This window comes from Cnephaeus nilssonii (genome assembly GCF_951640355.1).
Source record: "Cnephaeus nilssonii genome assembly, chromosome: 13".
NCBI classification, from domain to species: Eukaryota; Metazoa; Chordata; class Mammalia; order Chiroptera; family Vespertilionidae; genus Cnephaeus; species Cnephaeus nilssonii.
The window spans coordinates 52215323-52241794 of record NC_137084.1 but is presented as its reverse complement, the minus strand read 5'-3'; the positions used below and the strand labels follow the sequence as shown (position 1 = coordinate 52241794).

The 26472-nt window shown below is 37.8% G+C and overlaps 1 protein-coding gene across 19 annotated transcripts in view; it reads left to right on the top strand.

Moving 5' to 3' along the window:
• DLG2 (discs large MAGUK scaffold protein 2) overlaps window positions 1-26472 on the top strand; it is a gene marked incomplete at its 5' end in the record, with an annotated part of 1931014 nt that overhangs the window by 1458327 nt on the left and 446215 nt on the right. The gene's annotated exons all lie outside the window — the stretch shown is intronic.

Genomic DNA, 26472 nt, shown 5'->3' with positions numbered 1-26472 from the left:
ACTTGTAATTAAACCAATTAATTACAAGTGGTTTGAATTTAATATATCCTGTTAATCCCCAAGGGGAATAGGATGGGATTTTAGGACAGAGCACAGAATCACATTGCTAACCCCACAAAGTAAAATAGTTAGCCAGCATGCCTCTGAAAAAGTCAAGTCTGACAATTCACAAAGAAGACCAATCTTTAATCATTACTACTAAGGATTCAATAAATATGGGTTAATTAATAAATTAATGGGTATATAAAGACTTTTTTTTAAGTGTGCATTTTTCTTCTATATCTTTAAATATTTGTGGTTCAAAGTAATCTATGCTCATTGCATTTAGGGAAATAATACAAATATGTTCAAGAAGCAAAACTTTCTCCACAAACTTTCTCAGGCCAACCAGTCTCCAGGTTCCCACTGTGACATCCTGGCATGAACCATTCACACCTTCTCTGTGTTTATATACATCCGTAAAATTCAGACTCAGATATGGGTGGGGCTCAACACTGTTTTTACAAAAGAAGTTCGTATTTAACACATTGTTCTGCAGTGTGCTTTTCTCGGTGAATAATACTTTTTCCCAAATGAGATTACATATAGATATGTACACGTTTTTCTGAAAGTGTTTGTGTAAAAATACTAGAAATGAACTCTTTTAATTTTACAGCCTGACTATTTAATGAAGGCATTTGTCAGTCTTTCAAAATGGTCTCACTGGTACCTGGCATGCTTTGCTATTTCTTTTTTAATGATTAAGCACATTCCATTTATCTTGCAATTTCAGGTTTCGGAAGTAGCTTCTTAGGCCTATAGCCACGGAATGGAATGTTGAGATGCTGCAAATGTGCATCCGTGGTGTACTAGTAAATCATATACAAACTTATCCCCATGCTGAAATATCCGGTCTCCACATTCTTAATTGAAATGAGGGCTGCAGCAAAGATAATCCTCATGGCTCACCAAAGAATTCTGTAAATTTAGGCATCTTTATTCACCAGAGTAATGATCTATTTGCTCTCATCCTATCTCCAATATTTAGTATGATTTTAATTCAAAAATATTTTATCTTACTAGGACCCTTAGTGAATTAACATTATGAAACCCCCTTTATAATCCATACCCTTTGCTAGATATTTTAGATATACTATCCATTTAATCCTCCCAAAAACACAGAAAGGAGGGCTTTCAACCCCATTTTAGAGATGTGGAAATTGAAGCTCAAAGATGTTAAGGAATTTGCTTATGGTCACACAGCTTTTAAGTGGAAAACAACTGGGTACCCTGCAAGCTTTATCATCCTGGCTAGAAAAAAAAAAACGTTTTAATTTTCTCGTTTTTAAAATGAGTGACAAGTCATATAAAACTCTGCTCATTGTAGAAATATATGGCTAGAAAGGGACCCAAGAGTTTTGGTAAACTCTAAAAACAAATGTATCAGGATTGAACCGACTTCTACCACTGGCTAACTATGTGACGCTGAGCAAATCATTCTACCACCTCAAGCCTCAGTTTCTTCATCAGTATAATGGGAATAGTAATCACATCACCTCAACGGGTTGTTGTTGTAGTGATTAAGTGACACAATGCATGCAAACAACTTATAACACTGCCTGACACAGTGAATATTAAATGAATGATATCTATTTACTATAGCTATACTTATTATAATTTTTAATGGACCTAAAATGTCACATGTAATATTTTAAATTATTCCCCAGGAAGAGAATCCATTTCTTCCTTTAGTGATATACCCCAGTATCTTACTTCTTGCCCTGCCTCCTCTCTTGTTCTCTGACAAGACAACCTCATTTAAACTCTGCAAAAATCTTCTGAATGGCTGGTGCCTGGCAAACCTGGGAAGTAAGTTATATCAGTACACGCGCAACTCCAGTGCTCTCTCACTACTACCCCGTCCTCTCACAGGTGCTCTGCGCTGCCGGCATTGCCATGGATCTCAGCTGTATTTGCTCAGAGGCAAATTCACTGCCTCATTCATAAACATTTATTGAGTACTTCCTACTAGGCAGAGAGCACTGCACTAGGAATGTAAATGTGACTAAGAAAAAAATATCTCTAAGAACTATCAAATGGGGACAAAACTATATTTAAACCAGTGAATCCCCCAAGGCCTGTTCCCTGAAAATGCAGGCGCCCTCTATGAAGTTTCCAAAAAGCTTAATCTATTATTATTTTTTTTATCCTGAGATTTTATATTTTGGTATCAAATGCTATTTTTTGTGTGGTGGTTTATTATATCCTCACTTAGAAAGTTAAAAATTGGTATTTCTACATTAGTCCTCACTTTTTAAACATAAAAGGTCTGTAAAATCCCAATGTGTGGGAACTCCTTAGAGACACAAACAAAATTAGATCAGTTCTATGAAGTGTTCTCCTGTTGCCCTAGCAGAGTTCCCTAGCACCACAGGAGGCACTTCGTAAATACGTTAATACATATTAGGGAATTTGAGTTTTTCATGAATGCCACAAGAACAGCCTATGGCATCAGAGAAAGTGTTAAAGACGAGATAACTCTGGAATTTGAGTTTGAAAAAATGTGTAGGCATTCATCGGAGAGTCAAGATATCAGGAAGGACATCCGGGTGGGGGATAGCAATGCATACTCAAGGAAGAATGAGAAATAGATTCTAATGAAAACAACTATTACAGTTTGAAATGTAAGGCTCATAAAAAGAAATAGTACCTCTCTTTAAATTATTTTTATGTCCCTATCCTTTCTCTCAACCTAGTTGTAAGATTAAAAATACATCAAGTGGTAAAAACAAAAAGATCACACTATGCATTATTAACACCAAGTGCTGTAATGTATACTATTGCCCCTATATTACTTATATAATATTGTTATTCCTGATTTTTTACAGAAAACAAAAATGAGTTTAAGTCATTATATGACACAGCAAAGAAATAGCAGATACAAAATTTGAATTCAGGTCAGTCAGCCTGTCTTTAAAGGCCTCATCTCCATATGCTGACCTCCTAACTCATGCAGTCTCTTTCCAATGAGAAATGTTGGATAAAGAGAACTGGGATCATCTCAGGAGGCTGGGTTCTAATCTCAGTCCTACTACTTGCTGCCTAGATGACCCTAAACAAGTCATCTAATCTCTAAGAGTCTTGATTTTCTCATCTATAAATTTAGATAAAGGGTCTTCTAATTTCTTCATGGAATTATGAGGTTTTCATGTGATAATATGTGTGATTGTCATCTTTAGAGGGCTATATAAAATTATTATTTAATAGTAAAATTACCAAGATATTATAGTAGCTTATATTTGATACCTGCTTTATACTTTCCTAAAATAGTAAATATAGAGAATGAATCTTTAATGATGAGACTTGGGCTGATGGAGAAACATTTCTGTGAAAAAGGAATCTTCAATAACTATAAAACCATATCAAATTGGCAGCCTTTTATTTCACATGCTCATAATATCTTACTCTGTTATAAGAAATATTTCTCTATTTCCTTTATTCACATTCACTTTTGTTGAAAAAATCATACGAACTTTTTAAAGGATTTTTATTACAATGACTTAGCTGGAATTCTTTAATAAATCTCTTTCTTACTGTTTAAGGAAATATATACCTGAGTAAACTAGGAAATTTTGTTTTTCTATTGATTTATGAAAGAGAGCATAAACAAAAGTCCTTGGGTAAAATTCTCTTAGTAGAAAGCCAGTTGAGTCCCCTATAAATCAAAGTGATGTAATATTCTGCCCTTCAATGTTTGGAAAAGAAAGCTATTTCAATGATGCAGAGATGGGTTTTTAGCACAGGGAATTATAGACTATCACAGTTGGAAGGGCCACAAATGAATATAGTGTCTAATCTTCTTCCATTTGTTAGGTAAGGAACACAAGGCCCAGCATGATTCGTTAGCTATACTAAACCCCATACATGTAAAAGATAGAATCAGATTTAGAACCCATGTCTTCAGATACCCAATCTAGCACTCTTTCCATTCCTCTCAGATGATGTTCACTTATTTTTTCTTTTGGGGTAAAGTCAGAAGGTAACAATTACAAAAAGCTACGATTGCCCAGCCAAGTGGCTCAGTGATTGAGTGTCGACCTATGAACCAGGAGGTCATGGTTCGATTCCAAGTCAGAGCACATGTCTCGGTTGCGGGCTCGATCCCCAGTAGAGGGCATGCAAGAGGCAGCTGATCAATGATTCTCTTTCATCATTGATGTTTCTATCTCTCTCTCCCTCTCCCTTCTTCTCTGAAATCAATATACATTATATATATATATATATATATATATATATATATATATATATATAATTTTATTTTAAAGCTACAATCAATCAATAATCATCTATGAGCAGTACCTACAATTATGGATTCCACTTCTACTGAGCCAAGTCTTCTCTGGTCACTCAGAAGAGAGGCAAGCTACACACCTCTCCCCATCAGGCTAAATATTCTCGAGAATATACAAATAAATAATCGGCACTAAAATGACACCAAAAAATTTGGGGATGCAGAATAAAACTACTCTTCCTAGATATGGGGACAATTCCCCCAAGTTATGAATGTGATGAATGTCATTCTGAAAGCCAGGGTTCTAATCCATAGCTGTGATTGATATATTATTTCCCAGTGACAGAAATCAAGTTTACCTGACCCTAAACTCAGGATACCCAGGTGTCTTTCTGATTTGTCCCATGTATTGTTTCCTCACATAATTTGGTTGATCAATAAGCTAAAGCTAAATAAAGTCTCAGGAAAGATTTCTTGTCCCCAGAAGTTTTCAAGGACCACTCTAAATTGTGACTTCAACGTTGACCAGTTTGACTTTCCTATTTACTAAATAAATATGAACCCATCGGATTAGAATCTGTCTCCATTCTATTCTCCCCAAATGATAGAACACTAGCTTACTGGATATAGTATCTAAAATGTATTCCAGTTATTTTTCTTTCTTTCATTCATTTATTTGTTTACTCAAATCATCAATATTCAGTTTCTACCATGTGTCAGGCACAGTTATTAGTGACTAAGTTACAATGGTGAACAAATCAGATAAGATTCCTGTCCTCATGGAGTTTGCAATCTAGTGTATTGAATAAGAGCTGTATAGATAAGTGAGTTAACATAGTGATAAGTGTTATAAAGAAAATAAAAGAATAATGTGATAGAGAGTGATTGGGGAAGAGAAGAACATTTAAGTAGGATAATCAGGGAATTCCTCTCTGAAGAGATAGCATACGGACTGAGACATGAACAAAAGAAGGGAAAAAAAAAGAAGTGGTATAAAGTTCAGAGGAAGAACATTCCAGAGAGAGAAAATAGCAATAGCAAGATCTCAGAGTCACTGAGGCAGGAATAGATTTAGTGTGTTCCTGGAACATAAAGAAGTCCAGCTTGGCTGGAAAGAAATGAGCTAATTGATGGGAGCATAGCAGAAAATTAGGTTAGAGAGGGAGTCAGGAGCTGGACGACATAGGATTTTGTAGGTAATGATGAAAATGTGTAGGTTTTATTTTAAGTACATTCAGAATCCAGTAAAGGATACTAACCAGGAGAATAAAATGATCTGATTTTATTTAACCTCTTGACTCCTGTGTGGAGTAGAGGGACTGTTGAAGAAAGAGGGGAAAGTTTATTGCAAATGAGACTGGAGGAGGGACAGCAGTGGACTACTGACTATTTGCACACCTTTTATCACCTACGGAATAATCTTTCAAGAACAGAATAAGTGTTTTCCATGGTTACTGATTATTTTCCTTTGGTGTTTACCTTTGTGTATCAGAACTGGTTAGAGGCTAGACCATCCACCGTTTCTCAAATGTTTCTACCACGTGCCCTGAGGCCTCAAAAAAATGTACTTGTTCTTCTTTGGATCCGGGGTAGAACATCAAGCTTTCTGTCAAAGCATGAAACACAAAATCTTGTATTTTCTCCTAGAATCTTAGAAAATATCCTTGTTTGCTTTATTGTGAAAACATTTTAATTAAGCATAAACTTATTTTTATCCAAAATCTTCAAGTGAAGGCAACACACCAGATGGGTGTTGTTTTTTTTTTCTGAGGATACTCAGTCTATGTCAACTACCACAAATCGCAAGGTGTGTATGAGTGCCCGAGTTTGAGAAGCACTTAGCTAAATTACATGAACTTGCCAGTTATTAACTCTGTGTTAAAGAAACAGCCCCTTAATTATGGCTGAAGGTATAGGTCTCCACTCAGGACAAGCTCTCAAAGGATTGGATAACACCTTCCATCAGATTCAAGTCTGGGCATGTACTAGACTCTCCTTTTTTAAACTTATATTTAATGACTTAAACCAATTCTGGATGAACTGGAAGTTTCTTCTTCTGACTCAGGAAAGAAATCTTTCTGTCATACACTTAACTAGCTGTAGTAGAAAAGAACTGGGTGTGCCCTGCACAGACCTCCAGCCCTGCTTTAGAGTTAGGATCAGTATAGCAGAGTGATTAGCACCCTGCTCAGGGTCCCACCTTGACCCCTTCCTAGCTGTGTGACCTTGGGTAAGTTATGTAACTGCCCTTTGCCTCAGTTTTCTCATTTGCACTAGTAAAAGGAGCAGAATAATATTTTGACCTCTCAGGTTTATTGTAACAATAAACTGAGTTAATACATGTGAAATGCTTGGAAAAAAAGTCAAACTCAATATATGTTAGCTATTATTGATATTGTTTAAAACAAGGATTTAAGATGAACTGCTCACAAATAAAGTCATTTTTTCGGTATACATCCTCCATGAAATTAAAATATAGCCAACAACATTATACAGTGCCCAAAAGCAATCTTCAGTACATATACATTTTCTCAACTCAGTTATATTACAGGGCATATTAGAACATTTTATTACAGGAAGTCATTATAGCCTTAATGCTTTATTAAAGGTCTTTATTTTTATGACTACAACAAATATCTAATACCATGTACACTGACAATCCAATATAAGGTTCAGTCTGGCCTCTGTGGCTAACTATAATCATCCTCTGGGTAATTTTTTTATTTTGCCCTATTTTAGTCATAGTGGCTCTCAACAACTAACACCATGTAGCTTTTCCTTTTTAAAAAAACCTGCAAAACATGGCATCAGACTCCTCACAACCTTGATAAAGTGGATTCAAAACAAACAAATCAAAGATTCATCAGCAATGTCTCTGAGTTATCTGCTTTGCTATGTGCTGCATGCCTGCTTTCCCCAGTATAGAGTGTGGCATTCATTATAATGCCTCTTTTGAAGCAAAGTGTAGCAATGGGAAGGGGCCTGTGGGGCAAAACTGGTGAGACAGATGGAGGATAAACCATTACGTGGAAGCTTCAAGGGGAATTTTCTCTTTATTGATGGTAGCTCCACACAGCCATTTAGGTTAACTTACATAAACTGTGAGGCATGACAGATAGAGCTATCCAGATAGCAATAGAGTGGGTATGCTAATGGGGAAGTTGACAAATCTTAATTAAAGGCAGCTTTCCAAATACGTATTAGAAAACATGTTAAGCTGCTGTTTGCTGTCAGGGAACAAATTTAATGTTAGGGGGGAAAAGGAAACAGTAATGGGGATTTTAAAACTATCTTTTCTAGATATTTATCATTTCCTATGCACCTAATAAATTAGCCAGACATAAACACACAACAATAGGCCTTATAATTTTATGGAAGACTGTTATTGCACATCTATTACTATTGTTGTTTAATCAATGCTGCAATACATTTAATAGAATGAGTTCATCCTTGGTCTTCAGGGCTGGTTGCAGGGGAAAAAAAAAAAGATAAATGATGGGCAATGGAGAATTTTGGAGGGACCACTGTAGAAGCAATCAACTATTAACCCTTGTCCCGTTGCAAGTAATGACTATCACCAACACAATGTGTAGCTTATTTCTGACCCTTATCTGTATGATATTGAAACAGGGTGTATTTTATGACTCAAGACAAGTAGAATTGACCTCCTTTTCTAGTTTATTTTTACATCCATGTGTCAACAAAGTAATAGTAAACAGAAGACAGCTGATTCCTAATTCTCCACATGTGGATGTATAATTTGAAAATTATTAATGACAGTATTGTAATCCCTGAGTGACTTCCTACCATCTCCTATATCATTAACTGCTGTGAGTGAGGTTACCTTATTAATATTAATCATTGCCTTCACAAAATATAAGGTCATTGTAGGATATAATTATTACGTTCCAAAGATTTATATTCTTTTATGTATTTTTATGGACTTTATTGGGATTACACTGGTTAATAAATTTATATAGGTTTCAGGTACTCAGTTCTGTAATACATCATCTGTATATTTTATTGGGTGTTCACCACCTCAAGTTACATGTCCTTTCATCACAATTTATCCCCCTTTTACCCTCATTTACCAAAGACTTATATTCTTACATATTATAGACTTGTCATTACATAAGTTTTGGGTTGAATTATTCATTTATTGCTTCTAGGTAATTTGATTAATCTAGGTAATGAAGCAAGCTATATCTGAGTAAAAATCTTTTTAAAAATACTGCCTTCACACACTTTCCCCAGACAACCATTTCAATATTTATCTCTATATCTATTTCGTGCCTTTTTATTAACTTATTAGTGGCCCAGTTCACAAAATTCATGCATATTAAAAGCGAATTATTTGGAGGAAATATTTTAATATTGCTATTTGCCCTTTCTCTATAATAGAAGTGTCAGAAATGAAAGAAAATTAGTAAAATGTATATGAAAATCTTCCTCCTGTCAGAGTCTGGGGCACGCTGTGGGACCCAGAGTCAAGTCCCTACCCACCCGCGGCACCTCAAAATCGTGCAAGACCCAGACCCAACTGGCCCCACCCCCACTAGGTGAGATCCAGACCCAACCAGCCCCACCCTTGTCAAGGCCCGCCAGGCGGGGTGTGCAGCCCCAGGTCCCACAGCACACCCTCAGGTCCCCCAGCCTGGCGCCAGGGTGGGGGATGTGGCCTGAGGTCCCCTGGCCCAGGCCAGAGTGGGAGGCACGCCTTGAGGTCCCCCATCAAGCCCTGCCAGGAGGGGAGTGTGGCCTGAGGTCCCCCGCCAAACCCCACTGGGCGGGGGGCACAGCCTCAGGGCCCCCGTCAAGCCCTGCCTGGTGGGGGGTGCAGCCTCAGGTCCTCTGTCAAGCCCCACTGGACTGGGGGGCACAACCTCAGATTCCCTGGTGCCAGGGTGGGGGGCGCACCTTGAGGTCCCCGTCAAGCCCCACTGGGCTGGGGCTGCAGCCTCAGGTCCCCTGCCCTGGCCCAGCGCCACGCAGCCTCAGGTTCCTGCTGATTGCTCATTAAGGCTCATTACGGGAACTCAGCCTCCACTGTGGGTGCCACCATCTTTGTGATAGTGTGATGGTCAATTTGCATATCCCTTTATTAGATGGGATACTCAAATTGTTTCTTCTAATAAGTTCTATCTTATTTTATTATTTTTTTCCTAATTGTAAAGTAATATCCATTTGTAGAAAAGTTATAAAATAAGAAAAATGTGAAGAACAATTAATAAAAATTACTCTTACCACATAACAATAATCATTATTAATGTTTGTTATATTTTTTGTTTTTTCTGTGTAAGTTTGTTTATAAAAATTGGATCATATTATATATAGTGGGTTTTTTCTTTTTTAATTTAACATTATAATTTGAGCATTTTCTCATGTTCTTAAATAGTTTTCAAAAATATTTTTAGTAGCTGTATAATACAGAGGAACCATAACTTACTTAACTGCATTCCTACTGATGGACATTTAGTTGTTTCTAGGAATTTTCATTACAGATAATACTTGTAGAATCTTTCTGACCCCCGTCTCTTGATTATGTATTTCTTTAAGATAAATGCCTTGGTCCTCACTGCCTAATCAGCACCTCAATTTGTTGCCTTATAAGCATCACACATTTAACATTTCTAAAAACAAAATCTGATGTTTTTCCCCAACCTTCCCTTCCATAGGAAAATATCCATAATCAACAGAAAAATTAACCAACAGAAACAGAGGAAGAAATGATAGAACTGGTGGACAAGAATAAAAGCTATTAAAAATATGGCTTATCTCACACAAAAAATAGGGAAAGACATACAAATTAAAAGGAGAGAAATGAAATAAACCCACATTAAACATTGAGTAATGAAAATATGGTATCTGAATTGAAAATTAATATCACAAGATATACTGCAGAAGAAAGAATTGTGAACTTGAAAGCATAGCAATAGAACCTGTTCAGATGAAACAGAGAGTAAAAAGACTATAAAAGAAATTCTAGTAACTTCTGGCATCAGTAAAAGCAGACTTTGAAGTACCAAATAGTCATAATTTTTAACATTTGTTGAAAAGTGTGATCATACTGGTATGAGAGTCTCAACCAAGCCCAAAGACATTATGAAGAGAGGGACATAATAAAAATAGGTTTCTTGTCAGAACTAATGCAAGCCAGGAGACAACAGAGCAATACATTTAAACTACAGGGGGGCTGACACCAGAGTTTGTAGCCTGAGCAACAGCAGAGAGGAGCTGTTATTACTAAAAAAGGGAAGACTAAAGTTGGGGACAAATATCAAGAATTTGTTTTTGGACATGTTAAATGTATAGTGTCTATAAGGCAGTGATTTTCTATTGTTGTGCTGCAGTAGGCATACTGCTGTGCCCAATAATTTTTAAAACATGCAATATCTGACTATTTAGTCAGGGGCACTTACCTCTTTTTCCTTAGGTTGTCAAATAAAAAAATGACAGCTGCCAACACAACAATAGCAATCCAGTATGAATGGATCAAAATTATAGCTATTATTTTTTGTCATAAGGGCAAAACATATTTTTTGGTGTGCCGCAGAATTTTAGTAATTAGTTTATGTGTGCCATCAGATGAAAAGGGTTGAAAATCACGGCTATAAGGCAACCACATGAGATGCTGATTAGGCAGTCGGGATCTAGTAATTAGCAAAGCTGAGATCTCAACACTGTCAGACTGGCTCCAGGATCCATATCGTTGACCATGTTATTAAAGGTCACACAGCTGGTACATAGCAGGATCAGGATTCAAACTAACTCCAAAGTCTGGCTCTTTTTGCTGCAACACATAGGGTAGCATTATTAGCTTTAAGATTTCTCAAATCTTCTCTATGCTTTAAATTAGTCTTTGGTTTTTTGGAGGTTTTAGCCCATACCGATAGAACTAAAGTTTTCTATCATTGCCTCCTCACAGCAACACCTACAGCCTATTCAAGGTAGGCAATCAGCTTTTCCCAGGAAGAAGGGAGGCATCCAGGTGCAGTTTCAGGCAAGTGCTCAGTCCTTACTGCCTTATGAACATTTTAAGTCCTCAGTGAAAGCACTTAGCAGTCCCTGCCAGTGTATGTGCCTCTGGGTAAACATGTAAATACTAGAGGCCCGGTGCATGGATTTGTGCACTGGTGGGGTCCCTCAGTGTGGCCTGTGGGGATTGGGCAAAACCAGCAGTCCAATGCTGCCTGCTGCCGCTCCTGCTCATCCCAGCCCCGCTGCGCCTGCCACCACTCGGTAGGCTCGCTGCCGCTCTGCAGTGGCCAGCCGTGAGCCCTGCATCTGGCGCCCCTCGGTCAGCTGAGCAGCCCTCTCACTGTGGGAGCACACTGACCACCAGGGGGCAGCTCCTGTGTTGAGCATCTGGTCCCTAGTGGTCAGTGCGCATCATAGCGACCAGTCAACTGGTCAACCAGTCAACCAGTCGAACAGTCGCTTAGACTTTTATATATATAGATCAGCCCTCATCCTAGATGTTTTTAAATTATGTTGACCTTGAAGTAGGACAATGTGAGTCTTCTCCTCATGGAGACTGCATCCTAATGAAAGTACTGACAATTGATCCACTGGAGCCCCATATTTTGTTTTATGTTCGTTTTCCCCTCCCCTAATCTTCTTCTAAAGTCTCATTTATCATCTTGAGACAGGGGATAAAAGCAGAGTGAAACAGCTGAAATAAATGTGATAGCCAGAGATTTCAAAGCCAATTATGTGAGGCCTCGCTGTGAATGTGTAATAGTATTAGTAAGCCCTTATAGCTGTCTAGTACTGCACAGATGCTTTTGTTTCTCATTTAGTTCCTATGAGATCATACAAAATGAGCAGAGAAATGTTGTTAGGCCCATTTCACAAATTGAGATTTGAGCAGATAGTCTGTAATTTCCCCTACAACATGTAGAAAGTAAGTGGCAAATCCAGAAGCAGGATAACATCTTGATTAAGAGCAGCGATGTTGGAGTAGGATAACTCTGGGTTCACCACTTACTTGCTGTTTGACCTTGGATGAGTTATGGAACGTCTCTGTACCCGTTACATTATCTATACCTATACCATAGATTATTATTCAGATTCAATGAAATAATCTATGTAAAACACTTAGAAAAGAGCTGGACACAAAATAAACTGCATTCAGGTTAGTTGTTATTATTATTATTATTACTATTACTATTATTAGTCTTGGTTTCTAGTCCAGTGCATTATGGTGATTATAGGACTGGTTGCAGTTGTGGGGATGGTAGAAGGAGGTTAGAAAGTGAATGAAGGGGGAAGTATGCCTCCAGTTTGCCTAATAAAACATAGACTTACGCTATATTCACACTTGCTTTATAGGGTAGATTTGGAGACTTTATGTTGATTTAGTAATGTTTCTTTTAAATCTCAATGTCTTATATTGATCCTAATAAATAAGACTCTATTTAAAACCAAGCCTACCTATAAAAGTGACTTAAAAAAAAAGTCTATGTGATAAAGAAAATTATTTTTAATTTAAAAATTCAAAAATTAACAATTCTAGAATGTTAAGTAAACAAAAATATATACCTTCCCCAATATTCAGACTACTCAGGTGTCACAAAACTTTATAAATGAATGCAGTGTTTACTTTTGCATACCTTCATGTTTGAGCACAGAAATCAAGTATGTACACATAGCCATCCCTAGAGTGATGCCACTCAGTTAGTTCCCATGGGGGGCATTCTATGGCTTCACTGTATAATGTTAGACTGGACCAGGAAAGTTGGACAAGGTTTCACATACACTGTAGATTCAAATCTATATAATGCTGAGTGAGCTCTAAGAAGGCTAGGCTAAATTTAAAATCATGAGAACTAAGGGGAGCTATATAAGAGCTGTGATCAAGTATAGAATTCAAGAATGTGGTCACCTGGCTAAAGTAGAATCTTCCCCAGAACCACTGTGTTCTATAGCCTAGAGAGAAATACTTGGTTAAATTCTTCTTACAAAAGTTAAATTTTATATATAAATGTATATTTATAAATACATAACTATATGTAAATAAATAAAAATAAATAATACTAAATACATAATAGATCATAATACATATAAACATATATAAAAATAATATTATTGCTTTACATTTCCCCACTTAGTATCCTTCAGTAAAATATTGCATAGTGAATGTTGGAGTCAAAGAGACCTACATTCAAATCACATTCAGATTTGACCACTACCTCATCAGTGTCAACTTATTCTCTCTGAGCCTCTGCTTCCTTTAAAAAAAAACCTATGATAACCACTATTGAAAGTTTGTTGCTGTGAAGATTAAAGGTGATAATGTATGTGACCAAACAGTGACTGAGAAATTTAGGGATCCTCTGTTATTGAAACTTACATTCAACCACTTCTCTTTCCTACTCCACTGCCCAAAAATATCTAGTTACAGAGCTCAAGCAAGTCATGTAGATTTTAGAGAATATTTCATGTGGACAAAAATAGAAGATTGTAGGATGACTTTAAGCTCTATATTCTGCATTCCACCCTGCTGGCACTGAGGTATCCTGAACTGACATTGAGGATTTTTATCGAATTTATTGGGATGATATTGGTTAATAAAACCATACAGGTTCCAAGTGTACAAGAAAATTCATCTGCATACTGCATTGTGCACTCACCACCCAAAGTCAAGTCTCTTTCTGCCACCATTTATATCCCTTTTGCCCTTTCCACCTTCCCCCACCTCCTTTCCCTCTGCATCCCACCCTGCTAGCAAAAAGGTATCTGAAACTGACATCAAGATTCTTGACACAAACCTATGGAGTCTGCTAGCTCTTTGATGTTTTGACCATCACTTTTCACTATATCTGTATTTCATTATGACCCTCATGCAGTTTTGTTGCCTGATATTCATTTTAACTGTGATCACAATGTATTGTACTAACATTTCTCCCTGAATCTCGCTGAATCTACATGCGCTTTGTCACATATAGTAGATGAAAGGTTCCTCTCTATTGATAATCTTTTTAAGTATCTCTTCCATGTTGTTGTATTTTCATTCTAGTCTTTCATTTAAGAGCAGCTCTCACTTCCATTGGGCATCCTGGTCCAGTTGGGATTACCAACAAAAGCAGTCTTCTCTGATCCTAGAGATAGGCCAGGAATCCTCTCCCCACATGGACTTCAATGCTAATCATTGCATCCCTGGGGGTAATTTGTGCTCTTACTCAACTGCTGGAAATACTTTGACCAACAGTGTACAAGGAGAGATCTCCTATTTAAAACTCCTCAGAGCATTGGGACAAAGGTATAATTATCTCCAAAATGTGTTTTGTAGCTAGGAAGAGGAGGTTTGGGAGGTACTATAGTCAGAATACTCTGGTGAATGGGGGGGGGGGGGAGTACAATTAATATTGGCTGAGTTCTGCCAATGCCAAGCACTCTAATAAATCATTTGTATACTTTTGTTCTATTAATTTTTACAATAGTCCTGTCATGTCCATTAAAAATGAATGGGACTGAAAATCAGGAAGATTAAGTAACTCATCTAAATATGCATAGCTAATAGGTAGTAGTTGGGATTCAAACTTGGTCTGTGTTTTACTAAAATGTGTTACTACCTAGGGAATTGAATGTCTTTAAAAATTCCTCAAATATGCATACTTTACGTAATGGCCCCAAGATTTGAGGGAGTTTATTTTGTCCATTTAAATAGAAGCTCTACTATAAATGGGTTCGTATGTTGTACATTGTCATATTTTCAGACATATCGTCACTTCTTCCCATAATGCCTCCAGTCTCCAACCAACTTAACCAGATAACTAACTAGCTTCACCCGCCATCCTGCCTGCTCTTCAACATCCTCCACAAAACATATCTATCTTCGTTTTCACATGTTCAAATCCTATATTTTTCATTGTCCAGCTCCAGTGATACCTCTTCATAAGATTCTCCCTAATCCTCCCTACTGGATGTCATTTCTTCTTCCTTTGAATTTCCAAGACAGTCTAGCTTTTCTTCCTATCACACTTGACCAGTTTTAGCCTCTCTCTCTCTCTCTCTCTCTCTCTCTCTCTCTCTCTCTCTCTCTCTCTCTCTCCCTCTCCCTCTCCCTCTCCCTCTCCCTCTCTCCCTCTCTCTCTCTTTCTCCAAGACACAGTGCTTTAGGGAAGAATCTACATCTGGATCACATTTTTATATTCCACATCACCTAGATTAGTACATAGAAACAGTACATAAAAAAAATAGTTATTTACTGAGCACTACCATATGGCAGTGATTTGTTAAGGCTTTGCATAATGTATCTCATTTAATCTCATAGCAGTCCTATAAGGTAGATCTTAAGGTAAACCATTTTCTAGATAAGACAGCCAAGATTCAGATAATTTAAGTGATTTCCTGGAGTCACACAGCTAAGTATGTGGTAGAACAGTATTTAAATACAGGTCCTATAGCCTGAAAGCTCAAGTTCTTTCCCTCATGTTCATTGTCTATATATGTTTTGTAATTGTATAAATTATGTTAAATGAATGCGTAGATGCATTGGTAAAAAATAGAATGGTTGCTGCAAATTTGTCTTTATTGTCATCATTTCTATAAAAGGATTTTAGCTATCACATAATTTCTCTGAATTAGACTAAACGTTAACTGGAATCTTCTTAGTAAATGAATATATTTTCATAACTGAAAACATTTACAATCCTGACCAATTTAAATAGCCAACATGCTGATGATAGTTAACTATCTCCTTAGTCATAAGCAATTATAATGCTGCATTGTCACTCTTATAACACCTTGTTATTACCTATGCATCACAGAGAAATATGCATTGCTCATTATTAAAGAAAAAATAGCCCTAAAATTAGAAACCATATTTTCTACCTCTGAGTTGATAACTTGTAGACCTTTGGGCTGAATTCAACAAGATCCAATATGAATCAATAACAGTCCTCTGGAGTAGAAAAATATTTTTATTTAAAGCCGATTTGGCTCAGTGAATAGAGCATTGGCCTGCGGACTGAAGGGTCCCAGGTTCAATTCCAGTCAAGGGCACATGCCTGGGTTGCGGGCTCAGTCCCCAGTGTGGGGCGTGCAGGAGGCAGCCAATCCGTGGTTTCCTGTCATCATTGATGTTTCTCTCTCTTCCTCTCCCTTCCTCTCTGGAATCAAAAAGCAAACAAACAAACAAAACAAACAAACAAAAAAACTAATTGAATAAAATAATCTTTAAATGCAGGAAAATATAATTAAGAAAATTAAAATTATTTAAAATTCAGAGGAAGCATTGTTAACATTTCATTGGCTTTTCCAAATACATATGGACATACAGATATGCTTCTTGCAAAATTGGCATCATACTACATGTGCAGTTTATAGCTTTTTATCCCTCAGCTTATATGATGAACAATTTTTAATGTCATTTAAAAGTCATTTAGAAAACATGTAATATTGAGAGAAAATAAAAATTGCATGTAGACATATTTCCCAGAAATGATATTTGGCAAATTCCCTGGCATATGCTTCCAAATTCATTTTTTCTTAATACCTCTTGCATAAAATTGGGATAGTACTTTATGTTTTTTATTTACCAAACTGCATATATACTATTAAACTCTATATATACTATTTAACCTGCTGTCTTCACTTAATAATATGTTATAAATATTTTCCCATGTCATCAACTCTCCCACAGCAATGTCTTTCATTCCTACATGTCTGTTCAATACTGATGAGCATTTTTTTCAGTGTTTTGCTTTTATAAACTATGTGACAATTGCATTCTATGCACACTTGTACTCAGTTTTGTAGGACAGATTCCTGGAAGTGGAATTTCTGGGTTATAAGCTCAGCAGTTTATACCACTGATGTATAAAGAGGGTCTTTGCAGCTAGTAGAGAAAAGGTAGATGGTTCTCTGTGTACTGACCTGGAAGAATGTCTAATATACAATGTAAATTTTTTTTAAAAAAAGCAATAGCATGATTTTGTCATCATATCAGGAAATTATCTCTTAAGAATAAATTCACACCCACAAAAGATAGGAGACATGGGTATATAAAACAGGTGACTGACTGCCAGATTTCCTGTTTAAATACTGTGGTAGTCATGATATCTACTGAGCACCTGACAGGCTAGTTAAGCATCATTTCATCTAATATCCATAATGTCCTAAGAGGTAGGCACTATCCCTGCTCACAAGGGGATGAAACTGAGGCATAGAGGTAAACACATTGCCCAAGGTCACCTGGCTTATAAGTGATGGCCCAGACTTGAATCTATATGGTCAGACTCACAGCTTACTCTCTTTATTCTATTCCTTGCTAGCTTTAAAATAGGAGGTATAATTGCCAAGATGAACATGAAATATAGTTCATGACCCTTGAGGGAAAGTATATGCTAGAAAAAGAGTTTAAAAAAAGCATAATGGTTGCCACCCAGGCTTTGCATCCAGACAACCTAGGTTCAAAGCCCAGTCCTACCACTAACAAGTCAGCTATGTGAAGAGGAGCAAGGGAGTGCGAAGCCTTGAGACAATGGTATTACATACATCTATATTTTAGGATTAATTAGAGGATTACATGATATACGATACCTAGAACATATGTAACACAGGGCCTAGCTCATAGTAAATTCCCAACATATGTGTTAGTCATTGTTATTATTACTATTATTTAAAATACATCGGAGTACAAAATCAAGTGGCAATCATGAAGAATATTCAGAAAGCTTTATGGAGAAAGTAGGAGTGAGACCTTGCTAGAAACAAGGAACAGCTTAGACAGGCAGATATGCACAGAAACTTCCTAAAATATAGGGTTGGAAGAAAGAACCAATATATCTAGATTTTAAAAGGATGTGACCCATTCATTCCAGGGAATGTGTGACCTTAGTCTATTCTCAGTCTGAAACCCCAGTAGAAGTGCAAGGAGTCCTCTCCAAGGAGAGCAGGGCAGTGCTACAGCAATCTCCTTTTGTTCTGATGGATGGATTACCCTTCCTTCTGGCCACCAGGCAATCTTCATAACCCGCCTGGCAATAACTATCCTAGAGGAGTAAATAGTAATAGCTGCATGAAATAGAGGATAATGTACCATTTGGATAAAGCCACCTCATCCTTCCTGTTGACATGCAGAGAATTCTATTTGAACATTCTTTTTCCCTTCTAGGGAGCTGCTATTATATTTAAGCTGGGCTCTCTTTGAGGTAAAAGCATAATGGTTTTCTCCCCTATAGAGTCTGCATCAATCTTTTAAAATGGCATACAGGAGAATATAGTTGAATTACCATTTTTCATTCTATTTTGGGAGGTATGATTTGATTAAACATATTTAAAAATTCTTATGTAGGTGTGAATGTTAAAACTAAGAGCCTATCAGATTTGGAAACCTTTAGTTTAGATATTATAGATATAAATAATCTTGGAGCCTCGGAGGAAAGAAAATGATTATTATAGAGGTAGAGTTTCTGTTCTACAATGTTTCATTTTAATACCAGGATAAACAGAAAGAAACCCTGAGGAGTTGTTAAGCTCTGGATCTTCTTTGGGGGGCCTTTGTAATGTTTCCCATATTTTTCTATCATTCAAACCCTTCTCTGTTATTGTTTCCAAATTTTTCTCCAAAATGAATGGCCTTGCTTTTTTCCCCTCTACCATCTTTGAATAGTACTAGCTGAGAATCTAGAAATGTAGGTAGTTACTCCACAGATCAAATCTAAGCATACCAGTGGAATGGTCAGCTCACCTCAAACCCAGAAGGATCAGGTGGCTCATTCCCCAGTCAGACCTGAAAGCACAGTGTATGTACTTGACCCAAAAGATGCCCATCGGGAAGCTAGCCAGTGACCAATTATGTGGTTTATTCAAAAAGGTAAGCTAGATCTGTCAAATTCTCTCTTAGGAAATTTTAATTGAAAAGCAGGCCAAATGAGAAAATTATCAATGATAAGTGAAGCTAATAGGTCATGATATGAAGGAGGCCAGAGGGCCCTCTGAGACATTTGCAAGTTGATGTTATTAGGAAGCATAAACTAAGAGGTAGAGAGTATGTATGTCATTTACAAATTAGCGGTTAAAGAAAAGGATGGGTAGAAAGAAGTAGCACAAAGAGAAAAGATATTACCCTGATGGGAAAACTCTAAAGACCCAGCTCAATAGATCTCACTCTTCCTCACCTCTTATGGTTCAGCTTTTTCTGAGTTCCCAGGCACATATGTCCTGTTACCTGAAGTAGCTTGAAAAGTCTGTTCCTTGCTATAACATTTCCTTGCATTCAGAATGTTTTCTCAATGAGCAGAGAGAACATTTTAGCATATTCACTACTATATACCTAATGCCTCTCTCTGGGCCTGGTACAGAGTAGGCCTTTGGTAAATATTTATGAAATGAATGCATGACTATACAAATGGACAGCCAAAATGACTGAACTCCTTTAATTGCACTCAATGGGAAGGCCACTAGCCTCCATGGTTTCCATCACTGTGGATATTAGTGTTGTACTCACAACCTGCCTACCTTTTTCACATCTGTCTCCTACTCAAGCTTTTCACAAACTTCCCAAATGGGCATGGTTTCAGATGTCTCTCTCCTTAGTTCAGTCTCTTTCCCAAACAGTAAGAAAATTAGATGCTTTCACACCTCCCACTGTTCCCATATATAATTTTGTATTCCATTTTAGTCAAGGTTATAAAATAAAGTATCTTCCTGTATCATTAAGATTTTTATGAATATTGACTTTAATGGATATAGTTTACGCTCTATACTTTGTCTATTTGTTGGACATTTTGATTGTTTCATTTTGATGTGTTCTATTTTGCTCTTATAGCAAACCACAATGGCTTTCTCTCCGTGGAAACCTTTGTCCACATTTTTCATTTTCTCCTTAGGATTGCACACTAGTGGTAGAATTACTGAACCAAAGAGCAGAATTACTTCTAAAACTCCTGAACCATATTGCCAAATTGTTTTCTTGAAATGTTGTACAGGGGGTTTTACACTCCATAAACCAGCAATTTGAGTGTCCATCTCACCATACCACAACTACATTGTACTTTATCAATTTTAAAAAATTGTATTATTTTTAACAGGCAAAGGAGATATGTTATTTATTTTACATTACTTGTATTCCTAGTGAGATTAAACATTTATATTGTGTGTCTGTATGTCATTTGTATTTGCTCTTTTTTTTTATTGGATGCTAACAGCCTTTGTCTACTTTCTATTGTAAGTTTATGGTTTTGCATATTGAATTACAAGAGCATCTTTGAAAGATTGATAAATATATTTGAGCAGATGTTTCCCCAGCTTGTTGCTTGTTTATGAGGGTATTTCAGTAGTTTTAAATTTTTATGTAATCAAATCTTTCATCTTTTATGTGATTTCATTTTTGCTTAAAAATATATTTTCCATCAAAATACTAGATAATTACCAACCTGCTTTTTTCGTAGATTTATACCATATCCTATGAGTTCAGTTAAAAAAAAAAAACACAACTTTACAATTACGTTTACAAAAATATGAGTTTAAACACTATGATAGGACATATTGAACCTTCCTTAAATAATCTAATCCATGTCTCAAAGGTCTTGATGTGGCCATAATCCTGACCTTATGCATGTTGCATAATATTTGTTGAATCATCTTTCAGAATGCCATAAAATACTGCTATAGCTGGACACACCCAATACAGTCACCCCTACCTTGGAAATAAACCTGCTACAATCATCATTGCTAAGGTCATTGACTTTTGACTTTCAATTTCTTATTCCACGTCACTAGCATGACAGGGCCCAATTCTGTTGAAATCCAAACATTTTTTGAGAAAATAAAGCACCTTAATAATTCAAAACTTTCCCAATTACTTTATGTGGTACAGCTCTCACTCATTTTTCTCCTCAATAAGCAAACTGCAAAATATAATTGAAGAATGATGTTTATATAGAGGAAATGGTAAATCAATTCTAATTTCTATTTTAAAGAGTAAATATTTATAGATGATGATGCATAGACTATCATTAATAACAAATTACTTATGACTCAACAATTTGATCTCCACACCTATTAGCCATACAAGAAAGCAAATCATTGTGAAGGTGCAGGCGCAAATTAGAGGTGAGAGTTAGGGATGATACCTTATTAGAGGCAATGATAATAACTGAGAACTTCAGAGAACGTGAGCATCAACCTCCATGGCTATGCTAGAGGATCAATTACCTTTTCAACATGGGCAGCAAAAGTGAGTCTTTAGAAAATACCATTATGCAGTGTCTTTTGTGATACTAAAAACCAGTTTGTTACTTACTTTGTTCAACCCTCTTGTAGAGAATCTGCATTACATCGGAGTGTTAATATGTTAAAGCAGGGAAGGGGAATGTCTGGCCCAATATAAGGCCTTAGAAACCATTTGGTCTGGCATTGCCAAGGCATTAGAGGTGAGTTAATTGAATGTGTGACTAAATATAACAGGCTAATTTTTAAGTTGATAATTTTGTATGGCCTGAGACTGATGTTATAAATATCCAAATGGGCCTTGGCAGAAAAAAAGGTTCCCCACCCCTGTGTTAAAGTCTGATTGAGGAACTACATTCTCAGAGGCTATGCATCCCTGTGAGTGGGAGTGCCTGAGAGTAAAAAGAATGTCATTGGGTGAGCTCACAGTGAGTGTCAAGCACTAAGCTGGGTGCTTTACAAGCATTCTTCCCATTTCTCACAGTCACCTCAAGGCCGGTATTACTATCCCCACTTACAGATGTGGATGCCAAGGCTCAGAGAAGTTAAGAAACAGCAGATCACACAGGGTAGAATTTGGAGGAGCCAGAATCCAAGCTTAGCTCCGTTTCTTTGTAGTCACCTCATCGTTTTATAACAATATTACAGTTTACAACTTTGCTGGCAGGTAGCACTAAAAAGTGGAAGCTAAGTTTGGGACAGTTAAATGAGTATGATGCAAATACAGGCAGTCCTCGGGTTACATTAGACTCTAGGTACGTCATTTCGTGGTTACGACTCCATCTCCCATTTATTTATATATATAAAAAAAAAGTTTCAACATATGAACGTATGTGCTTTATGTTTTTTATTATTTACCACCACAAGTAAAGGTCAGGAATTGTTATCTTTCTTTTAAATTTTTTTTACTGTTTCACTTCATTACTGCTGTGTATGTGCTCCATGTGAGTGACGTAGGTGCTTATGTAGGTGGGTTATGTTGCGCCGTAGGAATGGATCTCCAACATAACCCGAGGACCTAATACAGGCATCTACTCCAAGACCCTAGTGGAAGTCCTTGGGGGCCCAATCTGGTGGTGCTTAGAATTGAGGGAATGCATGGGTTTCTTACAAATCAGAGGAATCCACTCCTCAGATTTCCCTGCTCCTTACTTTTAAACTTTTAATAGCTCCTTCATCAAATATGACTAACACTTTTCTGCTTAGAGTTCAGTGTAAGAGAAGTCAGCCTCTTGCTTAATCCTTACCATTACTGTGTTAGATGTTGAGCCACCAAGTTCACAACCAGTCCTGTATTCTCTTTTATCCCCTGATTACTTCCCAAAATTCTGCCCTTAACACCTACTTTCTCAGGCCTGGAAATCAGTCTTCTTATGCTTCTCCATATCCATGGCCAAAAAAAAACACCCCAGTGTATTATTTTTGAAGAGGAGCATGAGGCACCCTTATAAAATTAAAACCCTTTTCTTCTGAATTATGTCAGGCAATATACTAGATGCTTAGGGATCCAAGCCCTTGGCCTCCCAGCTGCATCATTAATATGGTTTGGTTCTATGTCCTGCTTATACGGGAACATGAGGCTGGGTGTGCCCTCCCCGTTTGGGGCAGCCAAGGAAGGCCACAGAAGGATGAGGTTGGAGAATCTGAGCAGTTTACAGGTTTATCCAGATCAGTCTATAAGACAGAGAAATTTATGTTTGAAGGCATACAAATATATAACCTAAACCCTTCCTATTGCAATTTTAGCTTCTCTATTTTAGTTCTAGCTCAGCAAAATAGAATAAAAAGTACTGAACAATTTTTTTTTTTCCTGTTACTACTCTATTTTCTATGGTAGTGCTTCATTCATACATTCTGGTATTCAGGAAAGCTATGGGGAAACAAAGATTAATGAGATTCAGGCCTGATCCTTTATGAGCTAAGAGTCTAGAAAGGAAAGAGCCCTGTGAACCAGACGTGACAGTACATTAGGTTAGGGACCTGAGGGCTTGGAGAGCAGTCCCTTTCATGGAGGGACTCAAAATGTGAGTCACTTTAAAGAAAAACCCAATAAAGTGTGAGTCACTCTTACTGTTACCTCTAAGAGAAGGGAGTCATATTCCTTTGACCTTGTATCTGTAGGTTCTACACAGATTAGTGTTTACAATCACTATCATTGTCATTATCATCATTGTGTGAAACATTTATAATCTCTGGTACGGGGCTGGGACTAAGGTGAGGTAAGCAGACACAAAATTTAAGGGGACATCAAGAAACTCAGTAATATGTTAATGCAATTTTTTAGATAATCGAGTTAATACAAAATATCAGAATTCTATAGACATGGTCTCAGGTATTATGGGATTACATAGGGGTCCAAGGTTTCATCTTTTGACTTTTTGTGGCATGGTCTAGTTGAAATGATCTGAAAGATAGTAAAAACAATCAAAGTGCCCATTTTATTTTCACTCGATTGGTTGCAAGCACAAGATCAGACCTAAACTCCTATAAAGGAGTGGGGTGGGAGATGGTGGTTTATTATCATTATACTAGAGGCCCAGTGCACAAAATTCGTGCACGGGGGTGTGTCCCTCAGCCCATCTTGCACCCTCTCCAATCTGGGACCCCTCAAGGGATGTCCGACTGCCCGTTTAGGCCCGATCCTACCAGGATCGGGCCTAAACGGGCAGTCGGACATCCCTCTCACAATCCAGGACTGCTGGCTCCCAACTGCTCACCTGCCTGCCTTCCTGATTGCCCCTAATTGCTTCTGCCTGCCAGCCTGATCACCCCCTAACCACACCCTGCCAGCCTGATTGATGCCTAACTGCTCCCCTGCCAGCCTGATTGCCTCTAACCGTCCTCCCCAGCTGACCTGGTCACCCCTAACTGCCCTACCCTGCAGGCCTGGGTCCCCCCCAACTGCCCTTCCCTGCAGGCCCGGTCGCCCCCAACTTCCCTCCTCTGCCGGCCTGGTCATCCCTAACTGCCCTCCTCTGCAGGCTTGATCGCCCCTAACTGCCCTCCCTTGCAGGCCTGGTCCCTCCCAACTGCCCTCCCCTGCTGGCCATCTTATGGCAGCCATCTTTGACCACATGGGGGCAGCCATCTTGTGTGTTGGGGTGATGGTCAATTTGCATATTACTCTTTTATTAGATGGATAGCGAATGTCATATGGGAACCAGCAGAGAAATTCCATAGCAAGAGCCATAACAATACCCTTAAATAATGAATACAGACTCTTATTCTAAATTCAAGGAACCTCTAGACACATTACCAATAACATTTGGAGGAGCTTCACTCTGGTGCTCTATAATTCGTGAACACTGCTACAGCTTCCCTCTACACGTCTGTGTCTTTCCCTGATTCTACCAGCTGATAATTCATTTTTCTTCCCCTTCATTCATGTTCCACAGGAGAATCCAATTAGCCTAGCTTTTTTTTTTTTTTAATTTTAAAAAAAATTTTTTGGAGCCCTGTTATCCATACAGGTCATGTTTGCAGAGTCAGGGGCTAGGGGAGGACTGAGTTGGGTTGGAGTCAAGTTGGGCAAATGACAAGGAACAGTTGCAGGCAAGGTAGTTTTTTGTAGAATAGGATTAGATGAAGCACCTCCCTCTAATACACCAGCGTTATAGATTATTATGGACTAGCAATTGAAAATGCCAACGAAACAGAATAGCAAGTGCTAATGTGGTTCAGAGAAGAGAGATCACCAACAACCAGGCTGTGCTAATTCTATGTGACAAGAGCCTGTAATTATAAACCCATAGACATGCAAATATATGCAGATGGCTCAGCATTGGAGACTACAAAGCCATTTATCTCTGGCCCCCTGATAAGTGGACAACAAGGTAAATGATTGTTTATAAATTCACTTAGAGATTCTACTAGAATCTCTATTTTTCCTCTCTTCTGGAGGCATCCACAGAATGAAGAGAGACAGTAGGTACCTCGGATTGGATTTCCATATTCATTACCTTCTGACCTAGGTGGCTCTGGAGGTTTATAATAGGATAAACAGGCCTTTTCAGGTTTGCCTGGCTGATTTATACTGCCGGAAATCATTTCACTTCTTTACTGAATAAATGGGAAGTGATGGAGGCATCTTTGTCTGCCACCCAAATCCCAGTGACAGCTCATAAACTGGCATTACTTTTCTGTCTCTCAGAGAGGTCACAGATAATAAAACTGCAGGGAAATACAAAGAATGCTGAGTGCTGGCTCTATGCCTTCTGGAACTCAGGGCTGAGAGGTCTTTAAGGAGCCCCATGCCCATGGGGTGACTCTCACAGGAACTGGGGGCAAGAGTCGCAATGGCCAGACTTACACATATAGGAAGCCCATTTCCTGAGCTTGAGTGAACCTTGCACAGCAAACTGTCAGCTCTAATTGTAAACACTGGGATCTCTGTTCTGTATAATCTGTGAAAACTAATGATGGCCTAAAAAATGTAAACCTACTTAAGAGATTCAAAATAACTAAGGGCTTCCTTTTTCATTTCTTTCTATGGAGAATGGTAAAAAAATAAAATTTTACCCTGGCTGGTTTGGCTCAGTGGTTAGAGTGTTGGCCTGCAGACTGAAGGGTCCTGGGTTCTATTTCAATCAAGGGTACATGCCTGGGTTGGGGGTCTCAATCCCCAGGAGGGGGTGTGCGGGAGACAGCTGATCGATGATTCTCATCATTGATGTTTCTCTCTCTCTCTCTCTCTCTCTCTCTCTCTCTCTCTCTCTCTCTCTTTCTCTCTCTCTCCCTCCCTCCCTCCCTCCCTCCCTCCCTCTCTGAAATCAATAAAAAATATATTGAAATAAATAAAATTTTTATTCATTCAAAGAAACATTCCTCAAGTATCAAATATATGCTATTCCCTGTGTTCAGACTGTAGCTTGCTGTAGTACTTCTGGATGTTGTACTGTGGCCTATATAGTACATAATATATGCTAGAATTCTAGGATTATAATGAAGTTAGCAGACAGACATCTTCAAATCTGAACCCCACTTTATGCCACTTGAAAGGAAATTCTCACTTACATTTTTTTATT